Here is a 15,216-nt window from a genome sequence, read left to right as displayed (position 1 = left end):
ACGTCCACAGTGTTTTTAGTAATGCAACGTTTGCAACCGATCGTATATGAATACAGAGGAAGAGAAGAAGCAGTGTTGTTGCGGATCTGTGGACATTTAGAGGGCGATATGGACGCCATGATGCCCTTGCGACGTCACTTCGAAAGTAGGATGAGCATCTTGGCCACATGCAATGTAGACCTAACTGCCATAAAAAAAATAAAAAAAAATTAAAAAAGCAGGCAGAGGCTGTGGAGATACTGTCGATAAAGTATACGAAAGTTTCCTACAGTCTGGGAACCAGTCAACATACGCAGTTACTACCGTCAAGTGATATACTGTGATATCCGAGCTGTCATTGAGATCGAAAGAGACAGTCATGAAGCAAATGCGTTTAGTATACAACGAGCCCCTTGAGTGCGACGTCGCAAAAGACCTCTGATGTTTACGACATTCGACGATCCACTTACTGTCTACCATGCAACCACAATATTGGTTGCTAATAGCAACAGAGGGTGGCACTGGAGGTATTCAATGGTGAGCACAGCATAAGGTTACGGAACGTAGTTGAACGGCTTGGTGAACGAGTAGCTCTCAACAGCACTGCAGTGTCAGTGGTGTTGACATAAAGCAGAGCAATGGCAACGATAAACAAAGCAATCATTACATTAAATCTACAACGACAGTTCCCGAAGTTGACATTTCGTGGGATAGGAACCCAAGGAATTTCGCTGGGTGAGAAAGAAATGGCAGATGAAATATTATCGTTTCTGCAAGCTGACTCAGTGGAAAGTGTTGTGTTGTATACGCTCAACTGTGTGGACAATGCACACGAGGAGTACAATGATGACGATACGTGCTTAACAAGGGAAAGTAATATTGAAACAGGTGCTGAGCCGTGTTGTTCATCATCCATGTTGGTCAGGGAGCCACAAATCCCGTCTACAGAGAAACGTAGTAAAGGGCAACTGTTGCCCAAGGAGCGGCTATTAAATATAATTACGTACTTGGAAGATTACCCGTAGCATAGTAAAGAAACAATTACTATCAGATTTCAAATAAGTACGCAGCAATACGACCGTGCACTGCAGAAGAAAAACTACGGATGTTCAAGGGAGGACTTGTTACAAAAACAGACGTTTGAGCGTTTCAAGAATGCTCGATACAGTTTACAGGATGTGCATGATAGTGACCTATTACGTCATGTGCATCAAATTGCGCGTGACGTAGATTACAGTGATTTCAAGGGAGGGAGTGGATGGTTATAAAACTTGCAACAGTAGAATAAAATTGGAAGACGTAAGATAACAAAATTTCAAACAAAGCGCCAACCTGACGATGCACAGAAAACTGCGGATTCAGCCCGAAATTGTGTAGAAGAGGTAAACAAACTTATCCCATCGTTCGGTAAGGAATTTGTTTTCAGTTCTGACCAATCGGGATTTGAAGAGGATATGCATATGAAAGGAACCCTAGAAGTTAGAGGTACCAAGATAGTTGAATCAAGATCAGCTAACATCAATGCCTTCACGCATTCTGTACAGTTATGCCGACTTTTAATCTGGATGCTTAATTGACTGGAAAGTTATTTATTGTGCTGCGAGAAGTTAGAGATGCTCTGCCCCCTACGATTCTTTCTCGTATGCGCGATCTTGCAAGGACAGTACGGAATATTTACGTCAAAACAAGCAAGAGTGGGAGAATGGGCGTAAGAGAAGTACAACTAAGTCATGATCACTGGTTTTGGCCAACAGCTGGTAAAATAACATGCTTTTGCTTGATTTCTGGTCTGCGCATAAAAGTCATACTCCTTTAAAGGAAACTATCCATCCTGATAAGTGTGTGACGTGGCAGTTGATACCACCTGGAACCACTGGACAAATTCAGTCTTTGGATATATGTTTTTTCCGTGCTTATAAAACATATTATCACAACATCTGCAATTGTGCCTTAAAGGATAGCCAGTTCCACGATAAGCTCCACCACAGACTGTTTCGCATTCGGCTGTATGCCTTCACATTCTCTGACACTTTCTTGGACGACAAGAGACAGTGCGGTGTTGGGTTGCACGACTCACACGCCTCTTCCAGTTGACTTACACATTGTGCGTGCAGCCGATCCTCTTCTTTGGGTCATCAGCTACGTCGCTCTCACCGTTTAATTCTTCTCCGAATACAGTATCAAGTTAAAGGGAATAATATTAACCAACTCTCTATTCTTGAAATAAATCAAGTACTCGTAGACTCTTGTGATTTCAACCACAATATATTTGCTACCCTCATCCCAAAGCGACGATTATTCTGTACAAACTCCAGCAAGCCAACTGGTTCCAAGATAAATGTTAGAATCGACTAAACACTCATACACTTACACACGTTCTTCCTCATGCAGAGTCAGAACACGAAGTAAGAGTCTCTATATAACACACGCTTCATCTTTATCTGTAATAATCCTCATGACACCACAAAACACGCAACATTATACAAACACTGTTAGACTTTTTGATTAAATTCCAAGGCGCTGCTGGTAACCACTTGTCGGGGCTGCTCGTCTGACGCAGCTCCTGGCTCCTCGTGACTGCTGTCCCTCCTGCACACACCGATATGTGTGGCGCAGTAAAAAGGCTCTTTCACCCTTGCCATTAAAATATCAGGTGTTCGACATGGTGGAGAACGAAGTGTTTCTAGAATTTACCCCGAAATTCTCGAAGCACTACAATTCCACCAGCTCTCATCACCCCGATACACCAATGTGATTCTACATGCGTTCATTAAGAGTGGATACCTAACACGATTTGTAACTCCTTAAGCGTTCACCTTTGATCTTAATGCTGTGAGCCTCTGTGGTCACTGTGACGTCATATTTTTTACTCGATGTTCATGGTGCAAGTTAACGGTTTGGTTTGAACGTTTCTTGAATGTTGACGATGTCCATTTTATGAAGTGTAATACTTACATCCCATTGAAGGTTGATCTCTGCACCTCCCAGAGACTCATGTTCTGTTGTCCTCCTGATGTAAATGGTGAGTCGTTAACAGCTAATATTTTTCCTGTCATAATTGTTAACGTAACACTTTCAAATGAGCCTTACTAAAGATTGAATTTGCGACCTTGCACTCAAGTGATTCCTTGTTACACTGTTCATTTATTCGTTGAGTGAGCTGTCAAAAGAGAAGTGTATCTGTACGTGCTGGAATATCGGTTGTACAACAAGGTTGAGTTATAACACGTTGATATTCAAACGTCTCAAATTACATAAAGTGACACCTGCAAGGTCGATGGATTCGTCGCCCATGGACCACCGTGTTTGACGGATCTCTCGGTGTTTGACTTTTTCCTCTCTTGTTTTGTCCACGACAAAGAGTACGCCATGCCCTGTCCATAAATACGTAGTGACAGATATGAGGTGAATTATTACAACCACTGAAAGTATCACGCCATGCATGCTTGCAGAAAATGAGTTTACCAGTGGAATAGACCATATTTCGAATATCGTTCGGCACAACTACAGAATTACACATCTCTCAGAGTTCTTGATACCAGCTCTTTTAATGATTGCACAGGGAAAATGTGGACGATAGACACAAATCCAGATGGGTCCATTGTGTGACTGTTAGCACCATCTTGCCAATTGTAGGTTTTAACGTCAAGATAGCGAAGTCATTTGGAACAGTGTTTCTGTACTGATAATCGCATGTTATAGTGACTGAGATTAGAAATCGGAGAACAGATATAAGAATGGAGCTCTAATAATGTTTCATTACACAACAGGTCATGCCATTTCTACATGTAGATATATATATGAATCAAATACCACGTTTCATTCCGAGTTGACAACTGTAGAAATAAAAAGTAACTACGAATAACAGAGCTTCGAAAACACTTGGGACACGGTCTGTAGTAGTACTACAATTTCAGGAACTTAACAAAATTAATCGACTGTGGATATGGAAAGCGCTCATACAATGCAAGAAATGTTGAACTGTCCGAAATTGAAGAATTGTTAGTAAGACGACCGTTGTTTCGCGAGAAATGGAACATATGAAGAATATTTTACTATTGAGTAAGGAGAAGGAAGATTGGTTGAAGATGACAGTCTGTTCTCAAACGACGTTTTGAAGGACGGAGGCTGTCTTAATTGAAGATGTGTAGATGGAATACGCGTTTTCTTTCAGAGACTAACGGAAAATACTCCAAGCCCGGGTGGTTCAATGGCGAGTTACATAAAATGAGATTTATGTTATATTTTCTAAAAACTCCGTGGTATTATCAGATACAGACGTATTCAGTTATCAGATGACTCACAACCTACAAATTCAATTTGAAAATGTAATGTTCATCAATCACATATTTCAATAAAGCTTGAAGACCAATGATAATGTGCCCTTCAGAATAGTATACATATTTCTGCACAGTGATTAAGGAAGCGTTATCCATTACCAATAGTTGCTATGTATGATGTACGCAGAGTGATTCCTCAAGTTAAATAAATTTTAATCGCCAATTTCACAAGGGAATTGCAGACTTAGATTTTCCGAGATACTTGAACGTCAGCCTGCACCAACTTCGAGAAGTGTCACCTCAGACCATTCTGACTTCTGTTTCCCTTTCTACAATTAATATTTGTTAATGGAAAAATCCATTAGGAAATACGAATAACTCTAAGTGTTTAGCTTCACTGACTATGACAATAAAATGTCACTTTTACTAAAATTCTCTATCAGACACATTACGCCTTCTGTTCTCTCTTAATTTTTTTAACCGCAACTCTGTTTCATAAATCATTTGCATTAAACTGCACATCTTTATCAAAGACATTTATGTCATCGGAAAATAAATCAGAAGAATCTTTTAATCATTTTTCATACCTAGAGAAGTAGTGGACCAAAAGAGTATCCCCTCTTTCTTCTCCTACTTTAAAACACCCCTATAAGATTATAACCCTTTTCTGTCTGATGACATTATAGAAAAGCCTTTCGCTTCACTCAAAGGTGTCGGAAAGTCATCTAGTGAAACGAAGGTATACCTATGGTTTATCAAGGTAGCATTATGGGTCCTCTGTTGTCCTTAGTCTACATAAATGACTTAGACCATTTGACGTTGCTTCAAGATTATACCGTCATTTAATATCTAGTACACTCATCAGAAGATCAAAACGAATTACAAAATAATTTTTACAAGATATTTGTATGGTTGCAAAAGTGGAAATTGACCCTGAACAATGAAAAGTGTGAGGCCTCTGCATGAGTTTTAAAAATGCATTAAATTTCCGTCATACTATAGACCACATGAATTTAAAAGTTGTCGATTGAATTAAATACTTAGGGATTACAATTACGACCAACTTAAACTGGCACCCTTACGTAGAAAATGCTGAGGGAAGGTGAACTAAATCTGGCATTATGTTGGTAGAACATTTAAAAGGTGTAACAAATCTGTTAAAGAGACTGCCTAAGCTACGTTTTTCCGTCTTCTTCTGAAGTACTACTGCGCGTTATGATAGCCTTTCCAGACAGGTTTGGCGAAAGACATCGAAAAAGTTCAAAGGCAGGTCACGGTAGACAGGGGAGAGTGTCACGCATATGATATGCGAGTTATGATGGTATTCAGTAAAACAAAGGTGTTTTTCGTTGGAGCTATATCATTTCTCGAAATTTCAGTCACCAACTTTCTCCTTCAAATGCTAAAATATTTTGTTGACTCCCATCTATCAGAGGTAGTCAAATGAAAACGAGAGAGATGGAAGAAAAGGCCTAAATTGTTTAATATTTCAAAAGTAACAGCCATAACTGTTAATCCACGTACCTTACTGCGAGACAAGACGGTCAATGCCTTCATGGGAAAAATTGCGCTTTCCTACGGAACCTTGATTATACCCAGGCCCGCACTTCTTCGTCCGAAGCAAATCGGCGGCCACAAATGTTTTTCTTCAGGGTTCCAAAAATATGGAAGTCGCGTGGGGAAAGATAGGAACTGTATGTGTAAAGGCTTCCCACCGAAAGTTCAGAAGCGTATTCGATACAACTTTGGCAACATGTGGGCCGGCCCTTGCACATCCTCCATACAGTTCCCATCTTTCCACATGCGTTTCCATATTTTTAGAGCTCCGAAGAAAGACACTCATGTTCACCTATTTGCTGTGGACGAAGAGGTGCTCGCTTGGATACAAACATGGTTCCGTTGACAAATGTAGACATTTCCCAGGAAGGCATATATCGTCTTGTCTCACAATGGGATAAATGTAGTCATACTTACGACGATTATCCTGAAATAATTAACAGTTTACTTACTTTTTCCCATCTGTATCGTTTTTATTTGACTGCATCTTATACATAGGGAGAAATGACAGTCGTGATAAAATGAGAGAAATCAGAGCTCGCACGGATAGATTTGGATATTCGTTCTTCTCACGTGCTGTTCTAGAGTGGAACGGTCGATAAATAGTCTGCAAGTGGTTCTGTGCGCCCTGTGGGAAACACTCAAGTGAGAAATGTAGAGTTACAATGCAGAAGGACGAAAGCAATCTTTTACTTCCACATCTCACTGGTAGTTGCAATAAGGCAGGGGTCAATTGTAGTTGGTGAGTAGGCAGGTTGAACAACACGTTCGAAACAGACGAAAGTGAAAGCGTCTTGCTGTCTGATAGTTGTGGAGTCGGCCGGCCGGAGGCACCACTGTGGCTATTCCATTGATTTGCGTGGGTGGCGAGTGGCACGCGGCAGTGCGACCGCGTGCAGTCGTCGCTTGGTCGCCCGCGGGTCAGCACCGGTACCAGCAACCGGCAGCCAGCTATCAGCAGACAGCAGCAGTAGTAGCCAGCAATCGCACGGGTAAGTACTCTCTGCCAGACAGCTTTACATTAGCGCTCAGCAGCTTTAAAGAACGCCATGGTTTTGCTCATTAGAAGTTGATGTCAGCAGCAAAATCCTCAGATAGTGAGTGGCAAACTGTTAAAAAGAACAGACTCTGGTATGCAGTTTGACTTCAGAAGACTACGATCCATCCACAAATAGAAGACAACGGTAATTTTATTCGTTGTTATTGCCAATGTATCATACAGCAGTGGTGCATTGTAACTGTAGTCGATACTGTTGTGTTTTGCACGTGTCTGATTGTCTTTCTCGCATTTCTATTGTCATCTTTTTGAACTGTTATCTGTGTGTACATTCCACTACATAGTCAACACTAGGCTCATGAACTATTAACGTACTGACAAAATGTTCGCAAGTTTTCGTTTTCTATATCATTTTTATGATGGTGTAACAGCAGGACATTCTGAATAGCACAAGAGCATATAAAGTAGAGTTACAGACGAAAACCTGTATGGTTCTCTGAAGGGTTTTTGAAAAGCCTATGTCGTGAGTACTAGCGCACGTGACTTAGAAGATTCTCTTAAAATTAGAAGTTAAGTTTTCTCTACATATCACGGGAGAATAAAAAGCAACAACATCGAAACAACAGAGTCACATGTCAGTTAGGAAGAAAAATATTTTTATCTTCTTCGAGGTAACTGTCGTCAAGTAATCGCATAAATCATTGTCTACACTTTAAAAATTAATTCAAGAAACTTCTGATATAAATGAGACGGAGATTTGAAGAGAATAGTTTCCGGGAAATACTTGTACATCAGGGTCTATTTCACGTCCTTGGTCTTCTTCGGTTACGCATGTTCCAAGTCTAAGATTGAAGCTAATTCCTAGAAATTCTCGGTTACTTTCTCTGGCAGAAGAGAAATAAAAATATTCTATGTCCGGTACATTGTAATTACGAACTGAAATAGAGAACATGTTTTCCAACCTAGAAGATGGTCATACATTTTTTTTAAAATTCAGATCACGTGAGAAGAATGAGTAGCATAATTTTCAAGGGAATTCTGGTGACTCTACGCTAGTTTCAGTGTTAAGTCATCTTTAACAACTGCCGTATTTGTTATCTTCTTAACATTTCTATGATGCAAGTATCCGTTTATACAATTCAGTTTCGCCAGGGGCAAAAACCTTAATAGCTTACTTGATATCGATATACCGGGTGCCTCTCCTACGGGTCGCCGGGCGAATTCTCTCTGGTGTTTCGAAAAATATTAAGAATTTCATTTTTGCAACGTCACCTGGTGTCAGTCGAGACAAATCCTACTTATCACGATTTTCATACGAGCCCAGTGTCGACGTAATTCGTCTGTTTGTTTCCCCATTTCAAGAAAATGATTTTTGATAGAAAAGTTTACACGCCCATTAGATAGAGCGCTACCAGATTAGTGTAGTGCGATATTAGTTTTACACACACACATTAACAGTGACAGTAAAACACGAAGAACAACCAGTACTCCAGCAGCGACCAAGCAGCGCGCTTCTGCATGGCGGTAGCAGTCAAGGCGGGCCAAAGCGGTGCTGTCCCTGCTGGTGTACTCATTATTCCTCGTGTTTTACTGTTCCTGTTAATACATATCGGTAAAAAGAATATCACATTAGACTAATTTGGGACTGATCTGCCGAAAGGGCACATAAAATTTAACTTTAAAAATTATTTTGTTTGTAACTGGAAAGAAACTGACGCTTTCCATCGACGCTGGGCGTCGCATGAAACATGTGATGAACAGTTTTTGTTTGGGGTTAGTCCGCCTACACGTTGTAAAAACAATATTTCAAGTATCTGCCGAAACAATAGAGAAAATGTACCTGAGGGCTCGTAGGAGAGACACGCTGTATACATTTGTCACACATCCCGGAATGCAGACACATAGAGCCGTCTTCATGGGGTTCGTCAGCCCAATGCCAGTTTGGTCAAAAGTTAGCAAAAGAAAGTGGATTCCTAGAGTTCGTCCATTGCTCGAGACGCAAGTGGAAGTTTGCTACTTTGAAAATTGTAACATTTATTTAGTCCAAACATAACCATTTTTGGCTACTGATAACATTATGACATCTAAAACTAGATGAAGCTATTTCATCTAACAAACAGTAATCTTTAGTTACCAGCTGTTGTATATGTTAATCGTTAGGACACATTTTTATTTAGAATGGCAGCCGACGACTTGAAACTGCACTGGGGATGAGAGCTGGTTGCGGCAGTTACATTTCGGTTCTGAATGATACGAATTAATAATTAAACAAAGCCTTCATGTTAGAATACAGGTGTCTGTATACTCGAGAATCACGCCCAGATTATACCTTGCTAGTAGGCCATGTTGCTCGAAATTACCTAAAAATTATATTTACACCGACAATCAACCCATGTTCTCCAAGGTCAAAAGAAGGACCCGTCTTCGTTCACCTTTTTCAGTAACAGGACAGTCCCAAAATGTCAGCACAAAGTGTGTGCAAGTATCCTATCATAAACATTTCCGCAGGAAATCCCTGGTTCGCTGTGGGCAGTTTGGGAGCGAGCCAACGGGGCTGCAGGAAATCGATCCCGAGACGGGGAGATGTAATCAGCTGGCTCTTTTTGTTCACAGTCTGCGCAGGGCTCTGCAAAAAGTATATGTTACGGTGTCGAATTGATTTCCCTGACGGTGCAACACTGCCTTCAAATAAAAATTAACCTGCCCTTATGCAAACGTCCTTAATCAACTTTTAAATGCAACGCCAGTGACATACTGTACGGGAAGAGAACGCCAATCCGCACAGTAATGTTGCTGAGAAGTAGACGTCCAAGTACACATCGTAACATTCAAAATAGGCGATGTCTCTACAGAGCAGAAGAAAGTATGTGGGAGAACACACCTACGATTTTCCTTTAATGCTGCACTGACTTCAACGCCAGGAAAATGTTCATTTCTTCTAACAGAAAAAAAATTTTCCCTATAAATGTCAAGTTCTTCAGTTTTAACAGCTCCAGTGATTATAGAGGCAGATCCTTCGGGAAATGAATTGGCAGATGCTTGCGAGAAAACATTGCTGTGAAGAGAACTACTATTTCCAGTTCCTCCAAGAACAACGCGCATGTAATTTGAGAAGTAATCGGATTTCACATATAGTTACCTTTGAATAGTGCATTACTCGAATGATCACCTGCAGAAGCAAGTAAGATAAACAGGAAATTCTACGCATATATTGTTCTACGCTTTTGTTCTTTAGTTGTGTACAAGTCTGACAGTAATTTGTAGGAAAGAATACCTTACGTTATTGCCAGTTTATAGCAAAGTATTCTTTGCGATTAGGAATACAATAACACAGACTAGTTTATCGAGTATTCTGTTAGTTTCTCATGTTGGAAGAGCCTCTACAGTTCAGTCCGTCTGTTACGGCATACGTCTTGAAACTCATAGAAATTATTTGACAACTTTTAATGATCGTTGCGGTACTTAAACGGTTCTACCACATAGTGTTAAACATTTGAGTCTGATGACGTCAAACGACTTGATCTTTCTGCTTCTAACTCGCAGCACTGATCTATATTTTTATTGAGTTAGCACGTGGACGGCAGCTACAACATTCAGATTCGTCTCTCACGTATTTTTGATCGTTTGTAGGACACAAATTATTTTTACATGCGTAAGTCATTTTATATTCCACATTCCGATAATGGTATATGTTTCTCCATTGGACCAGAATAGTAATTTTACTACGTATAACAATAGCAGTACTGTGGATGGACTGATTCAAGAAGCAGCTCTCGGCGCTGTGTGCCGACATTAGCGGACTACGCGGAAGTCTACAAATATGGACATGCGAAATATGGCTCTGGGGAAGCTTGAAAACAACAAAATAACCTGAGGACCAAGAAGTCCGTTCATACCGTCACGGACAGTAGGTTATCGTTCTGATGAATTAAACAAGAAAACAAACTGTTATCGATTGAAATAAAGGGCAAGAAAAGCTACTATGCTCACCACTGGATCTCTTACAGACGATATCGCATGCGGATCTATTGTAAATCGTATGAAGCCAAGCTTCTGCAATTTTTCTCCTACATTATTCTAGGTTCTACGTTAACGAAGATTGCCACTGTTTATGCGAATGGTGCTTGAGGTTTCGGCAGCCCTGTATCCAAAAAGTTTTCCTCAGGAAAGAGTACGCATTTCTACTTGTGTTAATTACATACAACTAAATCATGCATATTTTGTGAATTGACTGCTGTTTGGCCCTGTTTTCGCTTTACTGGCAGATGTCAACCAGCCTGTTCGCATTCGCTCCTTCACAGTTGGTAGAAGGTTCATAAAGTGCGCTTTTATCGGTGCCTGTAGATATATACCATAGACTGCTTACTGCTTCATCCATACATCGGTGCTACAGTATTACTTCATCGCACAACATTTGCTTCTGTCACTGTAATTGCCGTTTTTTATCTTTGTAAATATCTTGAGCGCAAAATGCAGTAATATTTTTGACTTTATCTTGCTTAATATCTTGGATGCAGTATACATAAACAGTCATCTTATCATAGCCAGAACTCGTATGTAACTCAGTTGAACATTAGAGAAGCGAGCGTTCTAGGAGAAATATATAGCGAGGAAAATGTGAAAATCAAATATCCCTAGAAGCTTATATGACTTCAGCGTTGGGAGAACTACCAATAGAAGGTTTTACTGACTAAGGATCTGTTACAAAGAGTTGGCACTGAGACCAAGACGGCAAATAGGAACAACAAATTTCCCCGTTACAAAGTATTATATTGTTGGGGAAGTCACACTTCTTCATGGTGGAGACGTAATAAAAGCAATAAGGAACGCCTACCATTGAAAAGTGTGAGGTTTCTTGCAAAAAAAAGTCTTCGAAACGTTTATTTTTCGTTATTTTGAAAGTGAGAAAAATAACAGGAAAATCTTATGAGTCAGCAATATCTCTAGAAAGAAACACTGGCTTAAAATCAATTTCATTCATATGAGGACACACATGTTTTTCGTGTCTAGTTCCAAATATTTAGGTGAAGAAACAAATTCTATCAGAATTTGACTACCAATCCAACCTTTCATCGTAATTGATGCTTGTCATCCAGTTCCTTTTGTCAGCCTGCGATTTTTCGTAATACAAGGAAAACGTCTGGATCAAAGTGGACTGTCAGGTTTCTGTGCTCCACATATCCAAAATGGAAAGTAAGTATGATGTCACATTGGGATTGTACTTTATTTGTGTGGCCAATTTCACGCAACCAGTAGGGTGTTGATGCTGTTAAGCGTTCGCTCAGGTTTTCTAACGTTACGATTACCAAGAGAGCTGAACACTAAGAATTATTGCAGTCTGCATAGAGCAAGCACCTACATGCACGTGTGACGGGAAGTATTCAGAGGTCACCCAAACAAAGTGAATTGCATAAAACATTCCGATTATGGTGCATATTGCAGAATTTATAGAGTATGATTTTTAAGGCGTCCACATTATTGGGCTAAGTTTGTGTAACAATGTTTCAACCATTATAAACATACTATTTCATACAGATGAAAGATCTACAGCCCAAAGGTAGCATATACTGAAGTGGTGCTCTTCAGGTGTCAAAAACCTGTGCTAATCGGTAATGTTTGTGCTCCAATTTCTCGTATCTCAGGGGCTTATCGAGGACATTCTGAGGGGTCCAAGGAAGTTATTTCGCTACAGAAAGGTACCATCAGCGAGTAACATGCGCGGTATACTCTTTTTCCAATCGACTGATTACTTGTGGTTAACGTGGCGCCAGACTACATCACATTGACGCCTGCCAGTAGTGCAGGTCTCTGTGAAAAATTGGCTTCTGTAAATTCTTAGCGCTTACCGCTAGTGTGTATGCAAATGCGAAAGTTTTAGAGGGTAGAAAAAACTACTACCGGATATCCCGCAGTAGACGGCCTGCAGAGCAGAATTTGATGCGCAAATTCAGGTAGATGTTGTAATCCAAAACAATTTAGTTTTCAAATCGGGTAAAATTACAATCATAACCTATGCACAACTCAGATAGTTCATAGTAATATCGGCCCACATAGTGCCGTCTTCATTACACAACATGTCAATTAAATTTTCATACAAAGCGCAGAGACAAGCATAAATTATAATCTCATTGAACGGTAGGCCTAAATGCCTAATAGTGTTGGGTTTGAGATTAATCCTTTGTAGCACAGTGGGACACTGCGCTCGTTACTGCTGTTCTTATGAAAATAAAATTAATAAAAGTTTGGAAATGGTCAACTACTCTCACAACCCATTTGCACAGTTATATGGTATACGAATTTTAAAGATTGCTTCTAATACCAAGTCACTACTCTGCAATGTGGGGATCTTATCTGATTAGATTGACATATTAAATATGTACTTCTCTACGACTGCAGTAAAAGGTGTCATTCTGCTGGATACTAGGGCACATGGGAATTCAGTGTAATGAAGCAGCAGATACAGCAGCTAAGAATGCCTGCTCGGAAGATACAGAAAAATGGTTCAAATGGCTCTGAGCACTATGGGACTTAACTTCTGAGGTCATCAGTCCCCTAGAACTTAGAATTACTTAAACCTAACTAACCTAAGGACATCACACTCATCCCTGCCCGAGGCAGGATTCGAACCTGCGACCGCAGCGGTCGCGCGGATCCAGACTATAGCGCTTAGAACCGCTCAGCCAACCCGGCTGGCTCGGAAAATACAATTTCCGATCGTTCTGCCCTTGTACATAAAATTGCATCGCTACTGAAGCACAGGATCACGCGTCTGTGGGAGGAGGCGTGGTTAGGGTTGAGGAACAACAAGCTACTGTCGATGGAACAAACTACACGGCCATGGAGTTCCTCCTTCCGGCCACTGCGGCGGGAGGAAGCACTCGAAACGGGTCTCCCGACAGGGCACTGTCCTCTAACGCGTGGATTCCAGTAGTGTGCAGTGCTTGTGATGTACAGTTATATGTATATCATTCTTTGTTTTAGGAGACGATGAATCGAATGTGATATGCGTTTTTTTCAGATTCTATGTGTTGTCCAACATTGTCAGTAGTTTCTTAGGTAGAAGATTTCAATGTATTTCCAGGGTGATTGCTTCATCTTCCGTTTCTCCAGTGATCAACCAGGCACAGTTCTCTGCTACATTATTTTAGCTATATTGTAGCTACAGTTCGTGTATTTTGTAACTGAGAATTACATTTTATACTTTACCTTTTTAGGTATATTTCTCACGAAAGAACACATCCGTATCCAATTAACTGAATGAGGGAGCTAATGACCTCGCTGTTAAACACTCTAGACATATCACCACCACCACCACCACCACCACCACCACCACCACAACCATCACCATCACCACACCACCACCATTGCAGTGAAATAGACCAGTAGTTAGTTATTGACTAGAATTCTTAGGAAATGCCATTTCATAAAGGCTTAATAGGAAAGCAATATTTACAAAAAAATCAAATGGCTCCAAGCACTATGGGACTTAACATCTGAAGACGTCAGTTCCCTAGACTTAGAAAATATTTAAACCTAACTAACCTAAGACATCACACACATCCATGCCCGAGGCAGGGCTCGAACCAGAGACCGTAGCAGGCACGCTGTTCCGGACTGAAGCGCCTAGAACCGCTCAGCCACATCGGCCGGCGCAATAGTTACAGACTGGCTACAGTTTACCTCACAACGTTTATGGATTTTCGCTCTTCACATTGTATTCACAATCTCCTAATAGAATCTTTTCACCTACAATCAGATGGAGAGGCAGAAATATTAGTAAGGATTTTCAGATCTGAGATGAAAAAACCATTGCAGTCCGCGGCTTCTCACGAAATGCTTGCTTCATATTTGAACAGCTATACGTCCAGTACCATCGCCGGTAAAGGTGTGACTTTCCGTGGACACCAAGCACGCAACAAGGGCATCACCTATCACAAATAGGTTTAGGCAGTTTAAGCACGAGGTTTCAGCGTACTCTTGAGAAGGGTCCCCACTACGGCCAAGACGCTGGACCGCTGCGTGCATCTCGTGACATTTCCAAATGTACAGTGCTGGCATCGGACTCAGCTTCATCTACGATTACTACTACTACTGACTGTAGTTTGCATGCGTAGGTTAATTTGGAAAATGAATCTACCACTGTTACCATTTTTCATTGTGAAACAGAATGTGGACATACTTTATGTGGAGCTGCTTGCTGCTCTGAACACTGCTGGCACACCCTTACCAGGCGTTGCAGACTGATGAGCCTAACAGAATGCCCACCGCTAGAATGAATGCCGCTTGGTAAAGTTGCGTAACACATACGACTGTGACAGAGGACAGATTGTTAGGGCGCAGCAACTGGGAACGAGTAACTAGAAAACGGCGAAGCTGGTCAACTGTTCGCGTGCTACTGTCGTG

The 15,216-nt window shown here is 40.8% G+C and overlaps 1 protein-coding gene across 1 annotated transcript in view; it reads left to right on the top strand.

The window, feature by feature from the left end:
- The first annotated feature begins 6,725 nt into the window (after positions 1-6,725).
- LOC126470456 (calcium-dependent secretion activator-like) overlaps positions 6,726-15,216 on the top strand; it is a 1,485,604-nt gene continuing 1,477,113 nt past the window's right edge. The window contains exon 1 of the mRNA XM_050098305.1: positions 6,726-6,808. The gene's annotated coding sequence lies outside the window, so the exon portion shown is untranslated. The remainder of the gene's footprint in view (positions 6,809-15,216) is intronic.

The sequence above is a fragment of the Schistocerca serialis genome, chromosome 3, assembly GCF_023864345.2.
Source record: "Schistocerca serialis cubense isolate TAMUIC-IGC-003099 chromosome 3, iqSchSeri2.2, whole genome shotgun sequence".
Taxonomy (NCBI): Eukaryota; Metazoa; Arthropoda; class Insecta; order Orthoptera; family Acrididae; genus Schistocerca; species Schistocerca serialis.
The sequence above is the reverse complement of the archived record's forward strand: the minus strand, read 5'-3'. Positions and strand labels throughout refer to the sequence as shown.